Source organism: Macaca nemestrina, chromosome 10 (assembly GCF_043159975.1).
Source record: "Macaca nemestrina isolate mMacNem1 chromosome 10, mMacNem.hap1, whole genome shotgun sequence".
In the NCBI taxonomy this organism is placed as follows: Eukaryota; Metazoa; Chordata; class Mammalia; order Primates; family Cercopithecidae; genus Macaca; species Macaca nemestrina.
Window position 1 is genome coordinate 86,263,260 of NC_092134.1, and position 26,008 is coordinate 86,289,267.

The 26,008-nt window shown below is 41.6% G+C and overlaps 1 protein-coding gene and 1 pseudogene across 3 annotated transcripts in view; both read right to left on the minus strand.

Annotated features, from left to right (window-relative positions):
• Positions 1-26,008, minus strand: part of LOC105470069 (PC-esterase domain containing 1B) — a 157,691-nt gene that overhangs the window by 62,225 nt on the left and 69,458 nt on the right. The gene's annotated exons all lie outside the window — the stretch shown is intronic.
• Positions 130-2,905, minus strand: LOC105470071 (small ribosomal subunit protein eS10-like; annotated as a pseudogene).

The window sequence follows — 26,008 nt, forward strand, 5'->3', positions numbered from 1 at the left end:
GTATTTCCTACTTAATAGACTTCATTCTCCAACGTGGAAAATGAGGATAATATAACTTATCTCACGGGGCTATCATGCTTATTAAATGAGATAATGTTTATGGGAGTGCTTTGTAATCTGTGAAGCATCCTGTTAAGGCGTACTCTTTTTTTTTTTTTGGCTGTAAGTTTATTCAATGCAAAAGAATCCTCTTCAATTTTACTGAGGTGGCTGACCACGTCCACGACCAAATCCGTCTCTAAACTGGAATTCGGTTGCTGACCCAGCCCCAGCCTCGGCCTTCTTGTCGGCACCAGGTGGCACAGCACTCCGTTTGTAGGTATGTCTGTCGGCTTCCCCTCTTGTGAGTCTGGCAGGTTGCTCACCCTCCAGACCTTTAGGGCAAGGCCTGTCAGCCTCTGGATGGCTACAGCGTAGGGTGGCAGGCACAATCTCCAGGGGCAGATGAAGTTAATCACGGAGATACTGGACACCCTCATTGGTAAGGTACCAGTAGAAATGTCTCCAGGCAAACTGTTCCTTCACGTAGCTTCGGGAGTTGAGCGACTGCATGGCCTTCATGACATGAAGATTGGGCACATTCTTGTCTGCCAGCTCTGGGTGCTTAGGCATGTGGACATCCTTCTTGGCCACCATGACTCCCCCCTTAAAAAGGAGTTCATAAATGGCAATCCGGTTCTTCTTAGGCATCAACATCTGGCAGGTCTCCGCCATGCACTGGCTTCATCCTCCCCCTCTCCCTCGGACAAGCTTCACCTACCAGCGGCCCCCTACCCCATAAAATTAGCCTCCAACCCCTGTCGCTACTCAGAAATAGGTGTGTGGGGAGTGGGAGAGAGCTCCCCTGCCAGTATCCTGGGGAGCAGCAGCCGCTAAGGCGGCAGGATGGCCCGGATGGGAGCCGATGGAACTCGAACTCCCGTTAAGGCGTACTCTTATTATTGTTGCTATTGTAGGTGAGGAAAAACAGTCTTCTACCCTCTTAGATCTGTGGCTGGCCTAAGAATGAAACTGACATAAGACAGATTAACAGGAGAAAAGCATACGGGCTTCATATGTTCACATTTACACAGGAGTCTTTAAAAAGAAAATAACAGCCCAAAGAAGCTGTTAGGCCCAAAAGCTTATATACCTTTTCACACAAAGAATGACAAATTGTGGGGATATGACAAGGCAAGGGGCTTGAACATAGGGCAGTAAATTGTGGGACAGGGACTAGGAAATGTATGGGAGCAACTAATGCAAGATACGGATTATTTTAGTAAGTTTGTTTGTGCATGTCCATTCCTGTGTTGATTCTAAGTCTCTGACAAATTTGATCACCTGCTTTTAGGTGGAAAGGAGGGCAGAGATCCTTTTCTGCATCTGCTGTTTCTCAATTTCCTTTAGCTCAAAATAATCAATATGCCAAAGCAGCATATTTTGGGGTGGCATATTCTGAATTCCTTCATTATTATGAGAGGTTGATGTTTAAGTGCTCAAGAATCAGGAAAACCTGAGACATTCAAGAGGAGCGCCCTGGATCCTGCAGCCCTCTTCCTATTGATTTCCAGTTCCTGTCCCACACAACCTCTCCTTCAGCAGGAGGCCTTGGTGAAGTTTGGAGGCAGAGGCTGCTTCTCATCAGCGTGACAGGAGGTGCATCACCACCCACAGTTAAGGGTTAACCAAGCTAAACAGTATAAGATAACCTTCATTTGCAAATCTAATGAGCAAAATTGCAGGCTTTAACTCTAATAGAGGGGGGAAATGAAGCTCAAGATCATTATTTCCACGTCTAAGATTAGCAGCTGGAAAATACAGTACATCTGTAAAATGACAGTGTCAGATACCACAGCTTTGCATGACACCAGCACACACACAAAGGAAGAATCACTTCAGAGAGCAGAAGTAGAGGCAGAGTACTCTGAGCGGTCACGACACATGGATGCATCTGAGCTTCCGCCACATACCAAACCAGGTTACCATGACATTATGTGTTGAAACTACTGATAAAGGTCTTTGGAAAAACGTCTACTAACCCCTGAAAAAACATAAGCTGTCTTTCCGTTCTTTTTCTCTTTCATAGGGCAGGAGGATGTGTTCTGTGCCTGAAGAAATACTCCCTTATATAAATCAAGTTGGGAGGATGAAGATGGAAGGAACAAATGTGGGAATAAAAAGTTGGGAAGGAATTCACTTCATGGTTTGACTCTGAGACAAAATTGATAAGAGCCCTTCCCCCAAAAGACCCCCTTCTTGCCTGGGAACCAGTCTGCCTTTGCAGGACTAACAAATTAGCTACAAAATTAGAAATTATGGTTTAGGGGTCATGAAGCCTCTGACTCCAAGAGTCTGAACCTACCCAAATTTCTCCTTGGGATAGTATCACTATTGTAGAACCTAAGCTCAGTGCTTGAGATATTTTGCAGACCTTGCACTTGCTGGATCAGCTGACACCACCCAGACTGGTAATCTGGCTCAAATAGATCTGCCATCCCACCCAGGAACAAAAGACAGAAAGAAAAACTCACTTCGACTCCTATGATTCCATCTTCAATCTGACCAAACAGCATTCTGCACTTCCCAAGCCCCTACCCACCAAATTATGTTTTAAAACCCTGATCTTCGAAGGTTCTGGGAGACTGGTTTGAATAATACTAAAACTCCTGGCCAGGCACGGTGGCTCATGCTTGTAATCCCAGCACTTTGGGAGGCCAAGGAAGGCGGATCATCTGAGTTCAGAAGTTCGACACCAGCTGGACCAACATGGAAAAATCCTATCTCTACTAAAAATACAAAATTAGCTGGGCGTGGTGGCAAATACCTGTAATCCCAGCTACTTGCCAGGCTGAGGCAGGAGAATCACTTGAACCCAGGAGGTAGAGGTTGTGGTGAACTGAGTTCACACCATTGCACTCTAGCCTGGGCAACAAGAGTGAAACTCCATCTCAAAAAAAAAAAAAAAAAAAGAGAGAATTAGTAGTTTGCCTAAAATCATACAAATTGTAAATGGTAGAGATGAAATCCAAGCTAGGTGGAATTCATGCTTTTACCACAAATCCACACCAATTCCATTTTTATTTAGTAAAATCAATATATTTTCTTTTTTTTAAATTTAATTTATTTTTATTTATTTATTATTTTTGAGACAGAGTCTTGCTCTGTCACCCAGGCTGGAGTGCAGTGGTGCAATCTTGGCTCACTGCAAGCTCCACCTCCTGAATTCATGCCATTCTCCTGCCTCAGCCTCCCAAGTAGCTGGGACTACAGGCACCCACCACCACACCCAGCTAATTTTTTTGTATTTTCAGTAAAGACGGGGTTTCACCATGTTAGCCAGGATGGTCTCGATCTCCTGATCTCGTGATCCACCCGCCTTGGCCTCCCAAAGTGCTGGGATTACAGGCATGAGCCACTGGGCCTAGCCAAAATCAATGTATTTTCGTAGAAGATACCTGTCAGGTTGTAGATGCCAAATGTCCACAGTGGATCTGGGTGTGGTAGCACACACTTGTAATCTCAGCTACTCAGGAGGCTGAATTGAGAGGACCACTTGAGCCCCCAGGAGTTTGAGTCCAGCCTGGGCAATATAATAAGACCCCACTTCTTAAAAAAAAACAACAACACTTCACAGTGGTTCTAGGGTAGTGAATTTCCAACATTCTTTCTCATCTATTTTTTGATTAAATAAATTTTCTAATTTTGTAATTTTTTTTTTTTGAGACAGTCTCACTCTGTTGCCCGGGTTGGAGTGCAGTGGCATGATCTCGGCCTCTGTCCTCAGGGTTCAAGTGATTCTCCTGCCTCAGCCTTCCCAGTAGTTGGGAATACAGGTGCCTGCCACTACACCTGGCTAATTGTTGTACTTTTTTTTTGTTTTAAGTAGAGATGGGATTTCACTATATTGGGCCAGGCTGGTCTTAGAACTCCTGACCTCAGGTGATCCACCTGCCTCAGCCTCCCAAGTGCTGGGATTACAGGCCTGAGCCACCACACCTAGCCTGATTTTGTACTTTTTAAATAAAATGTTTTATTCTGGTTCTGGGTAAGATGGAATGAGCATACTCCGTCCTGTGTCTTCACTAAATGCAGCTGTAAAACCTAGACAGAATGCATGATGTAGGTATGTGATAACTGAAAAGTAAACACTGGCAGGAGGATCTGAAAAGACAAGAATTCAAAGAGCCACTAAATAAGCAATAAGATTCCCATTTAACCCTGATATCTCTTGAACTCAAATAAGCCTGGAAGGGCATAAACAGAAAGAGTGCTAGAAGACTTCTAGCTCTGCTTGAAGAGCAAGAATAAGAATTTCTAATGCTCAGAGAGAAGGGGAAATCTCTGTGTTTTGTGTTTCTTTCCTCTTCCTTTTTCCTCTCTCCTCTTCCTCCTTCTTTCTTCCTTCCACCTCTTCATCTTCTTCCTCCTCCTCTTCCTCTTCTTCTTCTCTCTCTTTTTGTTTTTCTTCCCAGACCCCCAGCATTGCTGCAGCAGTGATGGGGAGAGGGGCCTAAAACTCTGAAGAAGGGGAAACTTTTCCTCCAATTGAAAGAGCTAAGATCTCAAGAGAAGGAGACAAACCCCTGTTGTTTTTCCCTTTTTCTCCCTTACCACTACCCTGCCATCTGCACCAAATGCAGGTGCAGTTATGAGAAGTGCACAGAAGACAGGAGTAACTAAAGTTCCAGGTTTCTGACCTAAAGACTGAAAGAGTGAAGTCCAGGGAGCTTAAAAGTAACAGACAGATGACATAGAGACAGGAGGTTTAGAACATAACCCCATAAAAATTCCTCATGAATTCCTAGGTTCACTCCTGAACACGGATCTGATTCTAAGCATTGTATCGGTCTTTGGGAATGGAACTAAGTGAGATACCACTATCCAGGTCCCAGAGAGGCCACTAGACAGTGCATACACAGGACATATCTGAATAACACAGCAAAGGGTCTGGAAAGAGAACTGACTCTGAAACTGTAAACAACAAAACTTGCAACCTTAACCCATTCAAGTCAATTATCCATAAGATTTTAAAAAGACCCATAGTCCCATAGTCAACACTCAAAATCTCCAGCATAAAATCCAAAATTACTTAGCATACGAAGAACTAGGAAAATCTCGACCCACATGGGAGAAAACAGTCAACAGACATCAAAGCCAAGATAACACAGATGTTGAAATTTTCTAACAAAAACTTTAAAGCAGATATTTTAAAATATTCTAAGAAGTAAAGGAAAATACTCTTGAAATGAATGGAACAGTAGAAAATCTCACCAAAGGATTAGAAGATATTTTAAAAAACCAAATGGAAATTATGAGACTGAAAAAAGACAATAGCTGGGGAAAAAGTTGCAGTGAATGGACTTTAACAGAACAGAGATGAAAGAGGAAAGAGTCAAATAAACTTGAAATTGGATCGATAGAAATTATTCTATATGAACAACAGAGAAAAAAGATGGAAGCAAACAAACAAAAGAACAGAGTCTAGGGACTTCTTGTCCTCAGAGCCAATACTAAAAGGCATACATTTATATCATTGGAGTTTCAGAAAAAGAGGAGAAAAAGTATAGTGCAAAAAAATTTGAAGAATTAATGGCTGAAAACTCCCCAAATTTGGCAAAAGATGTAAACCTACAGATGCAGGAAGCTCAGTGAATCTGAAACAAGATAAATCCAAAGAGATCTATGCTCAGACAGAGTATATCAAACTGCTAAAAATTAAAGACAATGAAAAAAAAGGCTTGAAAGTAGACATAGAAAAATGATACATGATTTATAGAGAAACAATAATTTGAATAACACATTTTTTATCTGAAACCATTGAAGCCAAAAGGAAGTAATAGAACATTTTTTAAATGTTGAAGAAGAAATAAAGAACCTAGAATTCTATATACAGAGAAAGTAGTCTCTGCAAATGAAGATGAAATACAGACATTCTCAGATGAAAGAAAACTAAGAATTTATGGCTGGCAGACCTACTCTGAAATCAGGAAGGAAATGATACCTGAAAGAAGTTTAGATCATCAGGACTAAAAACAAGAGTAACGTAAATGGTAAGTATCTGGGTAAATATAATAGACTTGAGTTCTTTAAAATATGTTCGATAGTTGAAAACAAAGATTAAAAAATTATCTAATTGGTCTTAAGCATATATGGATATAATTCATAAAACAGCTGCAACATGAAGAAGGAACATAAAAAAATAAAGTGATAAAATTTCTACATTCTACATGAAGTGATAAAATATAATTTTAAAAAGACTGTTGAGGCTGGGTGCAGTGGCTCATGCCTGTAATCCCAGCACTTTGGGAGGCCAAGGCAGGTGGATCACTTGAGGTCAGGAGTTTGAGACCAGCTTGGCCAACATGGTAAAACCCTGTCTCTACTAAAAATACAACAATTAGCTGGGTGTGGTGGTGCTTGCTTGTAATCTCGGTTACTTGGGAGGCTGAGGCAGGAGAATTGCTTGAAGCTGAGAGGCAGAGGTTGCAGTGAGCCAAGATCACACCACTTGCACTCCAGCCTGGGTGACAAAGTGAGACTCTGTCTCAAAAATAAATAAGGTCAGGCATGATGGCTCACGCTGTAATCCCAGCACTTTGGGAGGCTAAGGCAGGTGAATCATGAGGCCAGCAGTTTGAAACCATCCTGGCTAACATGGTGAAACCCCGTCTCTACTAAAAAATACAAAAAACTAGCCGGCTGAGGTGGCGGGCGCCTGTAGTCCCAGCTACTCGGGAGGCTGAGGCAGGAGAATGGCGTGAACCCGGGAATCGGAGCTTGCAGTGAGCTGAGATCCGGCCACTGCACTCCAGCCCGGGCGACAGAGCGAGACTCCGTCTCAAAAAACAAAACAAAACAAAACAAAACAAAAAATTAGCTGGGTGTAGTGACAGGTGCCTCTAATCCCAGCTACTCAGGAGGCTGAGGCAGGAGAATCACTTCAAATTGGGAGGCAGAGGTTGCAGTGAGTTGAGATCGTGCCACTGCACTCCAGCCTGGGTAACAGAGTGAGACCCTGTCTCAAAAAATAATAAATAAATAATTTTAAAACAATAAAAAGACTGTTGAAAGTTAATTATTTATATGTAAGCCCTAGGACAACTGCTTTAAAAGCTATACAAAGAAACGTAGGGAAAAAAAGCAGTAGATAAATTAAAATGTAACATTATAAAATGTTCAAACAACCCAAAAGAAGGCAGAAGAAAGACTCAAAAACAGAGGGAATGAACAGTAAATAAATTAAATGCTAGCTCTAAACCAAAATGTATCAATAGTTACATTAAATGTAAATGGTCTACACAAAGGCTTGGCAAATTTTTTCTGTAAAAGGTTAAAGAGTAAATATGTTAGGCTTTGTGAGTATACAGGCTTTCACAACCATTCAACTCTGCCACTATAGCACAAAAGCAGCCATTGGCTACAATGCATAAGTGAATGAGTGCAGCTGTGTTGCAAGAAAACCTTATTTACAAAAAGAGGTAATGGACTGGATTTGGCTTATAGCTGTAGCTTGCTGACGTCTGTCTAAACGTACCAATTAAAAGACAGAGATTGCCAGAATATATGAATAACCATACACTGTATGCTGTCTACAAAAAACTCACTTCAAATATAATGCCATAGGTAGGCTAAAAGTAAAAGGATGGGAAAAGATATACTTTCACTCGCGTCCATGTGAAGAGACCACTAAACAGGCTTTGTGTGAGCAACAAAGCTATTAATTTCACCTGGGTGCAGGCGGGCTGAGTCTGAAGAGAGTCAGTGAAGGGAGATAGGGATGGCGCTGTTTTATAAGATTTGGATAGGTAAAGGAAAATTACAGTCAAAGGGTGGTTCTCTGGCTGGCAGGGGTGGGGGTCACAAGGTGCCCAGTGGGGGAGCTTTTGAGCCAGGATGAGCCAGGAGAAGGAATTTCACAAGGTAATGTCATCAGTTAAGGCAGAAACAGGCCATTTTCACTTCTTTTTTGATTCTTCAGTTACTTCAGGCCATCTGGATGTATAGTGCAGGTCACAGGGGATATGATGGCTTAGCTTGGACTTAGAGGCCTGACAAATACCATGAAAATATTAATCAAAAGAAAGGTGGAAGAGAAAAAAAGAAAGCTCGTGTGGATATATTAGTATCAGACAAAGCAAACTTCAGAGCAAAATATTACAAATAATAAATAAGAATATTGCATAATGATAAAAGGATCAATTCACCAAGAAGATATAATCTTAAATATGTATGCACCTAACAACAGAGTTTCAAAATACATTAAGCAAAAACGGAAAGAACTGAAAGGACAAATATATAAATATACAATTATATTTAGAGACTTAAATGCTTCTTTCACAGTATAGAGAAAATTAACAAAATTATAGAAGAGCTAAACAACATTACCAACAAACTGAATCCATTTGACATTTATGGAAACTACCCAACAATAAATATTAGTAAAATCAGAAAATTGAATTCAGCAATAGATATTGTGAAAGGAATACATCTTGGGCCCCCAAAATCACTAAGCTAAAAGGGAAATTCAAGCTGGAAACTGCTCAGGGCAAACCTGCCTCGCATTCTATTCAAGGTCATCCCTTTGCTCACTAAGATAGATGCATATCCTGATTGCCTCCTTCAGAAAGCTTATCAGAAACTCGAAAGAATGCAACAATTTGTCTCTCACCTGCCTATGACCTGGAAGCCCCCTCCCTGCTTTGAGTTGTCCCAGACTTTCTGGAGGGAACCAGTGTACTTCTTACATATATTGATTGATGTTTCCTGTCTCCCTAAAATGTGTAAAACCAAGCTGTGCCCCGTCTACCTTAGACACATGTTTTCGTCTGGACTTCATCAGGCTGTGTCACGAGCGTGTATCCTCAACCTTGGCAAAATAAACTTTCTAAATTAACTGAGACCTGTCTCAAATTTGGGGGATTCACAATACTAAGAATAATACTTCATGACCAAGTGAATTTTATCCCAGGAATCCAAAGCTGGCTCAATATTCATAATTCAATCAATATACTCTACCATATTACATTTTTTTCAACTGCATATGGAACAATAACCAAGATGGACCATATCCTAGGTGATAAAACAAACCTTAGCAACTTTAAAAGAATTGAAATAACAAAAAGTATGTTCTGTGAACACAATGGAACAGAACTAGAAATAGATAACAGGAAAATCTTCAAACACTTGGAAATAAAAAAACTTCTAAGTAGCCCATGAGTCAAAAGAAAATCTTGAGGAAAATTAGAAAAGATCTTAAATGGAACAAAGAAACAAATAGAACATTAAAATTTATGAGACTCAAAGATAAAGACTATTTAAAAGGAAACAATGGTGGGATGCAGGTCAAGCAGTGCTTAGAGTGAAATTACGTCATTAAATGCTTACATTCAAAAAGAATGTGGCCATTAAAAAGAACAAAATCATGTCCTTTGCAGCAACATGGTTGCAGCTGGAGGCCATTATCTTAAGCGAATTAACAATGTAGGAACAGAAAACCAAATACTGCATGTTCTCAGTTATAAGTAGGAGCTGAACATTCAATACACGGGGACAGTAGACACTGGGATTATTAGCAGGGGAAAGGAGGGAGGCATGAGCTAAAAAACCGCCTGTTGGGCCCTATACTCAGTACCTGAGGGATGGGACTATCGGTACCCCAAACCTCAGCATCATGTAAACATGTAACAAACATGCACATGTACCCCTTGAATCCAACATTTAGAAAAAATAATTTTAAAAAGAAATTGTTTAAAAAGCAAAAACCCAGAATATTTTTATGATCTCAATTTTACAAAAGATTTACACGCAAACATGCATGTACACACACTGAGTAAATGGAACAAACCATCATGTTAACAGTGGTTGTCACTGAAAAAAGAAAAAGGTCTTAAATCAGTCATGTAAGCTTCCACCTAAGAAACTAAACACAAAAAGAGCAAGATAAACCCAAAGCAAGTGAAAGAAAGGAAATAATAAAGATATGAAAGCAGAAATCAATAAAATTGAAACAGAAAACAGAAAAAAACCATAGAACTGTCTCTTTGGAAAGATCAATAAAATTAATAAATAACTACCAATATTGACAAAAAGAGAAGGAGAAAGAGAGAAGACACACATTACCAATGGCAAGAATGAAACAAAGAAGATCATTACAGGCCTCACAGACATTAAAAGGATAATCAGGAAATACCTGAAACACTGTATACGTGATCTTCAAGGACCAGTTCCTGGAAGATCACAGACTACCAAAACTTACTCAAGATGAAATTATAACATAAATTCTCGTATATATAAATTGTCATAAATATATTAATATATAATAAAATATAGTAAGTTTATATTTATTATGAGAAATTGGCTCATGCAATTATAGAGGTTGAGAAGTACCACAATCTGCTACCTGCGATCTGAAGACTCAGGAAATTTGGTGGAAAATACTGAATAAGGTCACGACTAAGAAAAGCAATTTTTTTTTTTTTTTTTTTCGAGACGGAGTTTTGCTTTGTGGCCCAGACTAGAGTGTAACTGAAAACTCCTCCTCCCGGGTTCACGCCATTCTCCCGCCTCAGCCTCCAGAGTAGCTGGGACTACAGGTGCCCGCCACCATGCCCGGCTAATTTTTTTTTTTTTTTTTTAAGTAGCGACGGGGTTTCACCATGTTAGCCAGGATGGTCTCGATCTCCTGACCTCGTGATCCTCCCGCCTCGGCCTCCCAAAGTGCTGGGATTACAGGCATGAGCCACCGCTCCCAGCCCACAAGCATATTCTTTAGGACTACATATTTAGGTGGTAAAACTCTAAAGCAAAGCTACAGTTGGTTATTATCCAAGCCAGGATAGCTGTTACCTCTAGGAAAGGTTAAGGAAGGGAGGACTTCTGGGGTGCTAAAAATAACTTATTTCTTTACCTAATGGTGGCTTCCTAGGTGCCCATATCACAACAATTTGTTAAGTTGTACATTTATGCATTTTTCTGTATTTGAATTGTATTTCTCAAAAAAAGTTGAAGAAAAAGTGAATTTTGAAAAAAGGTTTAATGTTAGTTTTGTTAGGAAGAATAACTTAGCACCTTATTCCTCATAACATTCATATATATATATATGTGTATATATATATATATTTTTTTTTTTTTTTTCTTTTTTTGAGACAGAGTCTCTGTCTGTTGCCCAGGCTGGAGTGCAGTGGTGCAATCTTGGCTTGTGCAACCTCCACCTCCCGGGCTCAAGTGATTCTCAGCCTCCCGAGTAGCTGGGACTACAGGCGCGTGCCACCACACCTGGCTAATTTACATTTAATATGTATGGGTTCCATGAGATATTTTGACACAGGCATGCAATGTGTAATAGTCACATCAGGGTAAATGGGGTATCCATCACATCAGGGTAAATGGGGTATCCATCACCTCAAGCATTTATACTTTGTATTACAAACAATGCAATTATACTTTTTTAGTTATTTTAAAGTGTACAATTAAATTATTTTTGGCTGTAGTCACTCTGTTGTGCCAGCAAATACTAGGTCTTATTCATTCTTTCTATGTTTTTGTACCCATGTCACCCTCCCCACATCCCCCAAATTCTGGATTTTACTACATACAAATTTAAAACTTGAGCATGCGTAACAAAACACAAAGATAGTCTACTATACTGTGTATTTTAGAAAGCCCTGAACTCTCCCCCAAAATAAGGCCTTTTGAAAAATTTAAAATGAACAAATATTTATAACAAAAACTTGAATTTTAAGTCATTTTTCCAACAGTGAAAGAAAAGAGTGTTATTATGAGCACTTCTGCTGAAGCCCGCCTACATGGTTTTGTATTTTCTGCACAGTACCAATGTAAATTAGGATTAATTGTGGGATTTTTTGCCACTCTTAGTTTGTTATCCATTCTTGCCTTTCAAAATTCCTATTAGCCCCTTAATACAAATTTTTGTTTTAAGCACCATTTTAAGCAATTTCCTTAAAAATTAGGAAAGAGAATTTGAGCCATCACTGGAATTTAAAATACTTTTTTTAAACGCACATGGAATTATCTTAATGATATTAAATGGCTTTGCTATAAATAATCTTCTAAAGAACTTATATAAAAAGCTTTTAGGTAATTAAAGCCAATTTTTGACACTTTTTCTTTAATCAGAAAGGGTTTTGATTGAAGCAGAAAACAGACTGAGCTTCCTGACTGGGAGTCTATGTGTTCAGTGTGCTGTCACCCCACTCAGCCAGGCAGCATCACTTTCTAGCCTGCCCCTCGCTGTGCAGACGAGGAAACCGAGACTCCTCTTTCATGCTGAGTAACTAAACCATGATCTTGATTTGAATAAAATGAAAGCTCTTGAGGGCAATTCATTACGACAACTCTTTACTAATTGTGTTAATATTAAAAAATATAGGGGCCAGGCGCAGTGCCTCACGCCTGTAATTCCAGCACTTTGGAAAGCTGAGGTGGGCAGATCACAAGGTCAGGAGATCAAGACCATCCTGACTAATGCAATGAAAACTTGTCTTTATTAAAAATACAAAAAAATTAGCCAGGTGTGGTGGCATGCGCCTGTAGTCCCAGCTACTCGGGAGGCTGAGAATCACTTGAGCCCGGGAGGTGGAGGTTGCACAAGCCGAGATCGCACCACTGCACTCCAGCCTGGGTAACAGACAGAGACTCTGTCTCAAAAAAGAGAAAAAAAAAAAAAAAAAAATATATATATATATATATATATATATAGAAATGTTATGAGGAATAAGGTGCTAAGTTATTCTTCCTAACAAAACTAACATTAAACCTTTTTTCAAAATTCACTTTTTCTTCAACTTTTTTTGAGAAATACCCACAAAATTTTTCAAGCGTGCAATAAATTGGGTTCCACTTTTTAAACATCTACAATTCCCGGCCGGGCGCGGTGGCTCACGCCTGTAATCCCAGCACTTTGGGAGGCTGAGACAGGTGGATCACGAAGTCAGGAGATTGAGACCATCCTGGCTAACAAGGTGAAATCACATCTCTACTAAAAATACAAAAAATTAGCCAGGCGTGGTGGCGGGCGCCTGTAGTCCCAGCTACTTGGGAGGCTGAGGCAGGAGAATGGCCTGAACCCAGGTGGAAGAGCTTACAGTGAGCTGAGATTGCATCGCTGCACTCCAACCTGGGTGACAGAGCGAGAGTCTGGCTCAAGAAACGACAACAACAACAAAACGACGACAAAAACTATAATTCCCTTCTTTGTGATTTTTAAAAATCTTTTCTATGCCTAGAAAGTAGTTCCCCATACACATTTCATTCATTGAATTAATCTGATTCATTTACTTAATGAATATTAAGCATCTACTTTGGGGGGCAGAGGCAGGAGGATCACTTGAGGCCTGGAGTTGAAGATGAGCCTGGGCTATTATAGCAAGACCCTATCTCTACAAAACATTTAAAAATTAGCTAAGCATTGTGGCACACGCCTGTAGTCCTAGCTATTCAGGAGGCTGAAGTGGGAGGACTGCTTTAGTCCAGGAGGTTAAGCCTGGGGTGAACCATGATCATACCATCACACTCCAGACTGGGCAACAGAGCAAGATCCTGTCTCTTAAAAGAAAAGAAATGTGTATGTGTGTGTGTGTGTGTGTGCGTGGATACACTCTCTCTCTCTCTGTATATATACACACACATATACTCTCTATTTATATATTTAAAATGTGTGTGTATATATACATTTAAAACTATATATACATTGTGAATATATAGAGACTATGTGTACATAGAGTGTGTATATATGTGTATATATAGAGAGAACATCTACTATGTGCAGACGCTGTTCTAGGCACATATCAGAAAACAAAACAGGCAAAATATCCTGCCTTTGTGGAACTTATTTCTAGAGGAAAGAGACAGAAAACATAATACTTACACCTATATTATATCACATATTAAAAGGTAATAAGGGCTATGTGCAAGATCTAGCACAGGAGGGCTGGACATAGTGGCTCGTGCCTGTAATCCCAGTACTTTGGGGGGCCGAAGTGTGTGGATTGCTTGACCCCCAGAGTTCAAGACCAGCCTAGGCAACATGGCAAACCCCGTCTCTACAAAAACATATAAAAATTAGCCTGCTGTGGAGGTGCATGCCTGTGGTCCCAGCTACTTGGGAGGTTGAAGTGTGAGGACCGCTTGAACCCAGCGGGCAGAGGTTGCAGTGAGTTGAGATTGAGCCACTGTACCCAACCTGGGTGACAGAGTGAGACCCCATCTCAAAAGAAACAAACCCTCCCAAAAAAACTAGTGCAGGGTTATGGACATCACCAGTACCAGGACAGGAGTGGAGAGGTGGTGGCTTGTTGCAATTATGAACAAAGTGGTACTCCAATATGGGGTTCATTATATAAAGAAAAAAAGGGCAAGAGTCAACTCCATTTACCTAATTTGAGGAGATGGCATTTGAAGAAGATTTAAAGGAGATGAGAGAGTAAGCCACATAATAACTTTGGGGAGGAGCATTCTAGGAAAAGGGAACAGTATGTACAAAGCCTTTGAGTACAGAGAGTATCTTTGAAATGTTCAAGGAAAAGCATGGAATCCCCTATGTCTGGAGCAGAGCCAACAAAGGGGAGAGTAATCAGAGATGTGGTCAGAAAGATAAGACAGGTCTTTGGTATTACGTTGTAAGGAGTCTGACATTTACTCTGAATAAAATGAGAGCCACTGCAGTGCTCATGATATCACCCAGATTTTGACAGGATCACTCTGGCTACTCTGTTGAAGATACAATATAGCATTGGACAAGGTGGACAAGGTGGCTCACACCAATAATTACAGCACTTTGGGAGGCCAAGGCAGGAGGATCGCTTGAGGCCAGGAATTTGAGGCCACGGATTTTGTAGAGTCCTCATCTCTACAAAACTATTTTTAAAATTGGCCAGGCCTGGAGGCAAGTACCTGTAGCCCTAGCTATTCAGGAGGCTGAGGCAGGAGGATCACTTGAGCCCTGGAGTTCGAGGCTGTAGTGAAGGAAAATGTAGGAAACAGGGATAGAGTGATCTTTTAAGAGGCTATTACAATAATCCATGTGAGATATGATGGTGGGTACAACTGTGCAACTGTGGAGGTAGTGGGAATTGGTCAGATTTCACATATATGTTGAAGGGAGAGACAACAGAATTCCCTGATGGAAGGATGAAGTTGTCATCAACTAAATACCGAAATGAAGAAGACTATGAGTACAGAGGAGATGAATCAGATTAGGTCAGTTTTTGACCTGTTAAGTTGAGATGCCTATTTGACAATTAACTGACAGTGCTGAGTAGTGTACTAAGTTACATAGTGTTCTCCCAAAATTCATGTCCACTTAGGTCTTTGCAGATGTAATAGGTTAAAATAAGAAGTCATACCAGATTAGTCCCTAAATCCAATGAATGATTTGTGTCCCTTTTTTTGTTTTTTGGAGATGGAGTTTTGCTCTTGTTGCCCAGGCTGGAGTACAGTGGCGCGATCTTGGCTCACTGCAACCTCTGCCTCCTGGATTCAAGTGATTCTCCTGCCTCAGCCTCCCAAGTACCTGGGATTACAGGCGTCTGCCACCATGCCAGCGAATTTTTCGTATTTTTAGTTCACCATGTTGGTCAGGCTGGTCTCGAATTCCTGACCTCAGGTGATCCACCTGCCTTGGTCTCCCAAAGTGCTGGGAATACAGGCATGAGCCACTGCGCTCAGCCCATTTGTGTCCTTATAAGAAGACTATGTGAATCCACAGAGACACACAGGGAGAACTCCATGTAAGGATGAAGGCAGAAATTGGAGTCAATAAGTTTACTCATCAAGTAATGCCAAAGATTGCTAGCAACCACCAGAAACTAGAGGGGAGACATGGGATAGCTTCTCTCTCAGAGCCTCTGTAAATAACCAGCCCTGATGACAGCCTGATTTTTGAATTTCTGGACTTCTGCACTGTAAAAGAGTAAATCTCTGTTTTAAGCCACCAAGTCTGTGGTAATTTGTTATGGTGGCCCTAGGAAACCGACATAAGTGAACAATAGAAAACATGAGGGTGAGGTTTAGGTAAAAGGTCTGGCTGGATTGGAGATATAAATTTGTGAATTGGAACCTTATAAATAGTATTTAAAGTCATGAAATTAAATCTCAAGCAAATTTTTAAAATTTGGAAGAAGAGAAATAGGGAAGGGAAGAGAACCAGGAATGAACCCTGGAGCCCTCTGTATTAAGTGTTTGGGAAGGGCCGGGCGCGGTGGCTCACACCTGTAACCCCAGCACTTTGGGAGGCTGAGGTGGGCGAATCACGAGGTCAGGAGATCGAGGCCATCCTGGCTAACATGGTGAAACCCCATCTCTACTAAAAATACACAAAAATTAGCCAGGCATAGTGGCGGGTGCCTGGTCTCAACTACTCGGGAGGCTGAGGCAGGAGAATGACATGAACCTGGGAGACAGAGCTTGCAGTGAGCCAAGATCTTGCCATTGCACTCCAGCCTGGGTGACAGATAGAGACTCCTTCTTTAAAAAAAAAAATCTTGGGAAGATAAGGAGGAACCAGTAAGAAGAGTCAGCAATAAGGCAGGAGGATAAAGCACAAGAATTGATATCCTAGAAGTCAAATGAAGAAAGTCTTTTTAGACAGAGTGGTCAGCTAAACCATCAAGCAAAATAAAAAATCAGAATTTAGCACTGAATTAATGAATATGATGGTAATTTGATGCATTTGCCAAATAGCATTTTGCTGGAGTGCTGGGGTGCTGGGAGGGAAAGCCTGTTTGGGGTGGATTTAAGGGAGAATGTGAATGTTACCGGATGTCCAGGTTCTTGGTGCATTGAACAAAGAACTGAACAAAATGCATAAATAAAGCAACTAAAGAATGAAGCAACAAAAGAAGCAACAAAAGCACAGATTTACTGAAGCGAAAGTACACTTCACAGAATGGGAGTGGGCTCAAGCAGGCAGTTCAAGAGCCCCAATTGCAATGTTCTTTAGTGTTTTTATTAAACTAAAAGAATTTGGTAACACCCCTAGGTGCCCTTTAGAGGCCTTCAGTTGGATACATGCTATGAAGGATTAGTCCATTACCAATCAAAGGCTGAAGAGGAAACTTCTGTCTTGTTATCACAGGAGTGAAAATGTGGCCTCTGTGCTGCTTAATCTTGCCTAGAACTGGCTGCACCTGCTGTTCTTTTGATTATTCCTTAACCTTGGTTACCCTAATTCCCTATTCTCCTGCCCCATGAAGAAAGAAATTGTAAACAGCGACTGTGGCAAAACAATGTCATTTGCTTTGAAAAGGAGCAAACTAGAGTTTCTAGAGGAATTAGTGGAGTCAAGAGAGGGTGAGGATTTTAAAATGGAAAAAATAACAGCATATTTTTGTGAAAAAGGGGCTGAGTCAAGAGAGAGGTGAAAATTGATCCCTGTAGAAGGTTCAGGAAATAAGTGATGTCCCATATAGGAAAGAAGGCATGGGATCTGGGGCTGCGCTGTCCAATACGGAAGCGAGGAATCATGTATGGGTTCTGAGCCTTGAAATATGGTGAGTCCAAACTGAGATGTGCTGCAAGTATAAAACACATACCAGATTTCAAAAACTTAGTAGGAGGGGAAAAAATGTGTGTAAAATATGAATAATATTTGTCAATTACAGGTTGAAATGATAATATTTTGGATATGTTGAGTTAAACAAAAGATACTAAAATTATTTTCAACTGTTTCTTTTTACCTTTTTTTTATATGGGTACTATAATTATTATTATTTTTTCTTTTTTTCTTTCTTTTTTTTTAAGACAGAGTCTTCTCTGTCACCCAGGCTGGAGTGCAGTGGTGCAACCTCAGCTCACTGCAACCTCCACCTCCCAGGTTCAACTGATTCTTGTGCCTCAGCCTCCCCAAGTAGCTGGGATTACAGGTGTGCACCACCACGCCCAGCTAAGTTTTATATTTTTAGCAGAGATGGGGTTTCATCATGTTGGCCAGGCTGGTCTTGAACTCCTGACCTCAGGTGATCTGCCCTCCTTGGCCTCCTAAAGTGCTGGGATTACAGGCATGAGCCACCATGCCCAGCCAATTTTTTTTTTTTTTTTTGAGGCAGAGTCTCACTTTGCCGCCCAGGCTATGGTACAGTGGCACTATCTCTGTTCACTGCAACCTCTGCCTCCTGGGATCAAGCTTTCCTCCCACCTGATCCTCCCACCTCAGCCTCCATAGTAGTTGGGAGTACAGGCAGGCACTTCTATGCTTGGCTAATATATATATATATATTTTTTGTAGAGACAAGGAGTTTCACCATGTTGCCCATGTTGGCCTTGAACTGGCTCAAGCAGTCTGCCCACCGTGGCCTCCCAAAGCGCTAAGATTACAGGTGTGAACCACTGCTGGGTACTAGAAAATTTAAGGCTTCATTTGTGACTCACGTTCTGTTTCTACTGGGCAGAGGTGCTTGAGGCCTTAGATAGGAGCAAAACAGTTTGTCTAAAATAATAAAAAGGAAGGCAGAATATAGGGGCATAAATGCTGTTTAGTAAGTAGAGAAGGTGGTGGGTGTTTGAAAATTCCTTCAGTTTTCTCAGTGAATGAGGAAGCAAGGTTTTCCATAAGTTGAATTAAATTCATTTATGTAGAACTTATTTTGGTGCAGAGCATAAGGTAAGGATCTAAATATTTTCCCCCAATAATTTACCATTTATCCCAGCACCATTTATTGAGTAAGGTTTCTCCCCTTTTAATGTGTGATGCCTCCTTTTTCCTAACACAAATTCTGTGATCTGTTTCTGAGCTGTCTGCTCCGTCTACGTGACTAGGCTTGCACTTGCCCCTTGTTGATTTAATTATTGCAGCTGTATAATACGCTGTGTGCATTAGACCATCCCTACCATTCCTTCCCTTTCCCTGATACTTCCCAGATATTTGCTCGATAGGAGCACAGACAAAATTTTGAAATATTTTGCCAAGTTTTAAATGTTTAAGATAGATATATTACATATATTAGATACAGATATAGATACATTATTTTAGATTCAGAGGGTACATGTGCAGATTTGTTGCATAATGATAAGGCTTTTGGGGTGCTATTGATCCCAGAAGCCAGGTAGTAAGCATATTATCCAATAGTTTCTCAAGCCTTCCCCCTTGCCCCCTCCCTCTCTATCCCCTCTAATAGTCCCTAGTGTCTACTGCTGCCATCTTTATGCCCATGAGTACTTAATGTTTAGCTCCCACTTATAGAACATGTAGTATTTGGTTTTCTGTTTCTGTGTTACTTTGTTTAGGATAATGGCCTCTAGCTGCAACAAAAGAATATAATTTTGTTCTTTTTGTGGCTGCATAGTATTCAACGGTATACATGTACCACATTTTCTTTATCCAGTCCAGTTGATGGGCCCCTAGGTTGATTCCATGTCTTTGTTATTGTGAATAGTGCTGCGATTAACATATGCATGCATGTATCTTTTTTATAGAACAATGTATTTTCTTTTGGATGTTGATGAAAAGAGTGAAACTCCATAAAATAGTTGAAGAGATTTATTCTGAGCCACATATAAGTGACCAATGGCCCATGGCACAGCCCTCAGGAGATCCTGAGAACATGTGCCCAAAGTGACTGGGTTACAGCTTGGTTTTACACATTTTAAGGAGACATAAGACTTTAATCAATATATGTAAGATATATATTGGTTCCATCCATAAACACAGGACAACTCGAAGCAGGGGCTTCCAAGTCATAGGTAGAGTCAGAGATTTTTCTGACTGGCAATTGGTTGAAAGCATTAAGTTATTGTCTAAAGAATTAGAATAAATAAAAGGGGAGGTCTGGGTTAAGATAAGGGGTTGTGGAGACCAGGGTTTCCATTATACAGAAGCAGTGTCCAGGTACCAGGCTTTAGAGAGAATAGATTGTAAATGCTTATTCTCAGAATTCATTCTCTCCTGAATTAGGAAAAAGGCCTGAAAAGGAACAAGGATTCTCTACAGAAGGCAGATTTTTCTCACAAAAAACAGCTTTGCAAGGCTGTTTCAAAATATGTTGAAGAAATATAATTTGGGGTAAAATACTTCCATTTATTTCAGGGCCTGCTATCTGTCATACTATACTAGAGTCAGGCTAGAATTTGGTGTCTTTATTTCTAGAATCTGCTTTGTCAGTCTTAAGAATTGTTTTGGGTCGGGTGCCGTGGCTCACACCTATAATCCCAGCACTTTGGGAGGCCGTGGCGGGCGGATCACGGGGCCAGGAGATAGAGACCATCCTGGCTAACATGGTGAAACCCCGTCTCTACTAAAAATACAAAGAAATTAGCCAGGTGTGGTGGCGGGCGCCTATAGTCCCAGCTACTTGGGAGGCTGAAGCAGGAGAATGGCGTGAACCTGGGAGGCAGAGCTTGCAGCGAGCCAAGATTGTGCCACTGCACTCCAGACAGAGCAAGACTCCAATTCAAAAAAAAAAAAAAAAAAAAAAAAAAAGAATTGTTTTAAAGTTAATGCTGGTCAGCTGTGCCTGAATTCCAAAAGGGACCAGGGCATAATGAGGCATGTCCAATCCCACTTTTCATCATGGCCTGAACTAGGTTTTCAGGTTAACTTTGGAATGCCATTGGCCGAGAGGAGGGATCCAAGCAGATGGTTGGGAGGCTTAAGATTTTATTTTTGATTTACAGATACATACCCAGTAATGGGATTGCGGTGTCGAATCATAGTTTTGTTTTAAGTTCTTCGAGACATCTTCAAACTGCTTTCCACTCATTATTTCATTTGTTCCTTCTCCTAACCTTTTGAAGTGATCAGGCCAGGGCCTATCATTTCCACTTTACAGATAGAGAATAATGAAGCCCAGGAGACTAGGTTGTACAGACTCACAGGAGTTTCTAGAGATTGAGCCTGAGCTACAATCTTGGTCTGGTATTTTCTAGTTCACTACTCTTTCCTCTACTGTGCTCTTTATCCCTTAAAATGCATCAGTGCAATTTCCCCTAGACATTACTAGTTAGTAGGCAAATCTACTGTTGATAAATTTTGTCAGGCTTACAGGAGAACATGAGAACATTCTTCCTGATCCTCCACCATCAGCACCCAAAACCGCGGTACTCCCAGTTTCTAGTATTGATCCTCTCTGAAAGAGTGAATTTTTCCTTATTCCCAGGGTCTAGGGACTGGTTTTTCTAGGAGGGTGTATGTGAGGAGTATAGGGCCAAATATAAAGTTAGAGGGCACAGTGCCCAAACCTGCCCTCACTTCTGACACCAACTGCAATTTTAGAGGGTTCCCAAAATCACTCTTTGATTTGGTATTCCCTAGAAACATGGGAGTCACCAAAAGCTGTTATAGTCACATTTCTGGTTTATTATAAGGAAAGGGTACAGGTTAAGCTTAGCCAAAAAGAAACACATAGGGCAGAATCCAGAAGGGTTCCAAATGCAGAGCTTCTGTTGTCTTTTCTCCACAAAGTAAGGATACACTGTGGCATCCATGTGTGACAATACACCAACCAAGAGAGAATCACCAACCAGGAGAGCTCACCTAAGCCTCCGGGTTCAGTTTTTGATGGAGCTCCATTTCATGGGCATAAGTGATTGATTGGCCACATGGTTGATCTTGGTCTCCAGGCCACTGATACTGGGTGACCCAAAGTCACATTGTTGATCTTTCAGCTCCAGCCCTGTGGCTACATGGGAGTGTCCAGTCCCCACCTTAAACTGCACTGACAATCCACTGTGACCCCCATCCCTCAGGCAAAGAAAGACAGTAGAGATTAGCTTCCAGAAGCCAAGGACAAAAGGCAGATTTATTTTGAAGAAGGTTAATTCTTCACCACATACTAACATTTCTTTGCCTCCTGCATAATTAGAAAGAGAAAAGGGCTTCAGTTCAGAGGCTTTTTTTTTGAGACTGAGTCTCATTGTGTCGCTCGGGCTGGAGTGCAGTGGCGCAATCTTGGCTCACTGCAACCTCTGTTTGCCTCCCAGGTTCAAGTTACTCTCCTGCCTCAACTTCCTGAGTGGCTGGGATTACAGGCACCCACCACCAAGCCTGGCTAATTTTTGTATTTTTAGTAGAGATGGGGTTTCACCATGTTGGCCAGGCTGATCTCGAACTCCTAACCTCAGGTGGTCTGCCCGCCTCGGCCTCCCAAAGTGCTGGGATTACAGGCATGAGCCACCACACCTGGCCAGGCTTAGACTTTTTGAAACAGTTCACTTTGGCTGTGACTGATGGGCACTGCTCTTCAGTTCTCCAAGGGAAAATGAAACTCACCCCACAGTTGGGAAACAACCCTTAACCAATCAGTAACACAAACAGAATACTCCAGGAGGCCTTGATTCTCTAATCAGCAATCCGAATCACGCTGGGGAAATTACCCTTAATGTGTCATCCAAATTTCATGTAGACCCAAATGTTTCATTTAAATGTAAAACAAAGATAACAGAGTGTATCCTAGTGAAATGTGCCTCTCTTCCAATCATGCTGCTCTTTCCCTAACACTCAAAATTTACACCCTGCCGAGAAGTTACCCTACATCACCTTCCCAGTTAGCAAAACTCCCGTCAGAGAAAGTCAACTATATTTGAAATGCTTTTTCAGTGTGTTTTCAACACAAAGTCTGTCAGTCAATTAATAAGCAGGGAAGACCTGGTTAATGGCAGGCACTGGACTAAAATTGTGGGGAATGCAAAGGCAACAATGTGATCTCCATTCAGGGAGCTAGCAGGGTAGAAGGGTGAAGAAAATACACACACAGATAATGCAAGGGCAGAGGGCGAGAGATGGCACACAGACTTACAGGCAAAGGAAATGAGACATTTCTCTCAGAGGCTGGGACGTGGCCCATGCCTTGTCTTCTCCAAGGCTGAGAAGTTTTTCTTTGTGACCTAGTCCTGGAACATTTATTTTACTATGAAATCAGTCCTTCTTTTGGACATCCCAACCCAAAGTCCAGTGATCCAATGTGAATCGATTCTACTCATTGGAATGCATTTCCATCAGGGTCGGTTTTTCTTAGCCATTCCTTCCTCTGCATATCTTGGAGTTTCAACAGTGCCTGCAGTGGGCGGCTATGTGCAGAAATGCAGCAGGAATTGAATTGAGTCATGGAGCTTTCTGTGGGAGCTCTGGGGAATTGTGAAGGACAGAGGAGTTCATGTTCCTGGGAAAACAAGACTGAGCACTGAAGACTTAGCAAAGACACTACATTCTCTGCTGATTTAATGGATGATAAAATTCAGTACAAAAGTAGAGTGAATCATTTTATTTATTAAATTTCTCATGGGAATTTTCATATTTAATGATTTTTTTAAGCCAATAAATGGCTTTATTTTTCTGGTAGTACATGTGGTTAGGGTGGGAGGGGAGGAGGTTGACTAGGAGTTACTACATTAGAAATGAGAGTCTCAGAAGCCCTATCTTAGTCAATATGCAGATCTTGGCAGTCACTGAGCTACTACTTCAGTTTTTTCATCTGTAAAAAAGCAGCTAAGCGTCCAGGGCACCCATCCCATGCACACATTAACGGTGAACACTGCCAGAACCATTTTCCAATACTGTAATTTCCCTCTCGGTCAGTTTTTGCTCCTAAACAGCTGACAACACATTTCCTTCCATGGCCTCAGTGTACATTTAGATGATTTGCTCAAGCTCATAAATTGACTCAGTCTTACCACCCAACCCCATTTCTCTCCACCCGTCGCCAGGATGAATTCTCACCTATGGTAATGCTCTCTGACTGGAGGCCACCAGGAACACACTGTATAGGTTGAGTTTACTACTCACAGCCAGGACAAACACACACCATGGGGAACCCTGGGGTGTCTCAGCAAAAGGGCATTAAAAAAAAAAAGTTGTTTTTTTTTTTTTTTTTTTGAGACAGGGTCTTGCTCTGTTGCCCAGGGTGGAGTGCAGTGGCACAATCATGGCTCACTGCAGCTTTACCCTCCCAGGCTCAAGTGATCCTCCCACCTCAGCCTCCCAAGTAGCTGAAATTACAAGGTACATACCACCACACTCAGCTAATTTTTGTATCTTTTGTAGAGATGGGGTTTCACCATGTTGCCTAGGATGGTCTCAAACTCCTGGGCTGAAACGATCCACTCGCCTCGGCCTCCCACAGTGCTGGGCCACTATGCTGGGTCTAGAAAGGATTTGAGGGAGAGTCCAAGGAAGCCACGCTTTGCTCTGCATTGACTATTATTAGGAAGCTGGGGTAATTCTATAATCAGTATGTTATTTGTAGGGAGGGCAGACTAGAGGGAAGCTAAAGCTGCAATTAGTAAATAAGCAGCTATCATTTGTATTAGCTGGAAAGGAGAATGTTTAGTATTTTGTGGCTTGGACAAGGCTCAAGTTTTGTCAGGTTCAGGCAGGAACACCAAGCGGTCTTGCCTTTGTCTTGATCCATCATAGTCACGGTGTGGGCTTGTCTCATATTGATGTTCTGTGAGTTGTTTCCCTTCCACAGAGAACACGAAAGCCTAGCTGTTGGTTCCAGGCCAGCTCAGGGCAACACTAAGGGCTACTGATAGTACCAGGCCAGCTCCTGGATGTCAGGCGCACTTTTCTCCTTATCAGAGAGCATCTCCTTGGTATCTTCTGACCATGCTACCTCACGCCAATCCTCAAAGCCAGGACTAGGTGAGGTAAGTAGGGCAAAACACTTGGGAAGAATGCACGCTTGGGCACCAGCTCTGTGCAGGCATTGCCCTGAGAGGGAGTGGCTCTGCAAGTTTTGTGCATGACTCCCTTCGCTTGCCTCATCCTGTGTCCCACTCTACACAATCCTTTAGTCTGGTGTCTGCCCTTTGTTCTTCATTCTCTCACCCTAAATCCTACCCAACTTCCTCACAAGATCAGACATGGCTTTCCCTTCTCTTACTGGAAATGCTGCTCTAGTGATCACCATAAGAAGTGAGGTTCAGGTCGGGCATGGTGGCTCATGCCTGTAATCCCAGCACTTTGGGAGGCCAAGGTGGGTGGATCACCTGAGGTCAGGAGTTCGAGACCAGCCTGAGCAACATGGTGAAACTCCGTCTCTACTAAAAATACAAAATTAGTCAGGACTGGTGGCACGTCCTGTAGTCCCAGATACTTGGGAGGCTGAGGCAGGAGAATCACTTGAACCCAACAGGTGGAGGTTGCAGTGAGCCAAGATTACGCCACTGCACTCCAGCCTGGGCAACAGAGCAAGACTCTGTCTCAAAAAAAAAAAAAAAAAAAAAGCCTCTAAAAATATAAGTGAGTTTATCCAACTCTATAGATCTTAGCCTGGCTGGTTCTATTTCAACATTCACACGTATTAAATGTGCCCTTGAGATAGAACTTCCCAGCACACCATAACTAAAATACTGGACACCCACCCTCAGTCATTCTCTCTCTTTACCTTGTTTTACTTTTTTCACCCATTGATAACTATCTGAACAATTTTTATTTGTTTAATATGTTATTTCATTTCTTTCTTTCTCTTTTTTGAGACAGAGTGTCACTCTGTCGCCCAGGATAGAGTGCAGTGGTGCGATCTCAGCTCACTGCAACCTCCGCCTCCCAATCTCAAGTGATTCTTATGCCTTAGCCTCCTGAATAGCTGGGATTATGGGTATGTGCCACCAGGCCTGGCTAATTTTTGTATTTTTAGTAGAGACAGAGTTTTGCTATGTTGGCCAGGCTGGTCTCGAGCTCCTGACCTCAAGTAATCCTCCCACCTTGGCTTCCCAAAGTGCTGGAATTACAGGCATGAGCCACCACACCCAGGCTGTTTATGTGCTATTTCTCTGTCTCTACCAGCACCCCAGTGTTACTTCTGTGACACAGGCAAGTGTTTGTCTGTCTTTTCTGCCCCTGCATCTCCAAGGCTTAGTTGTGTTTATGTTTTCAATAGCCAATATGCAGTTATTGCAATGATATAAGATGTACTAAGTGTATGAGATATACATGTATGAGATATAGTTAATTCTCTCAGCGCATGTGTTGGGGGACAGAGGAGGGATGTTGGAATAGAATAGCAGAATCCTGGCCTCATATATGGTTTATAATCCAAGTTTAATCAGTGCTTAAATGATTTTGGATTAAGCAAAT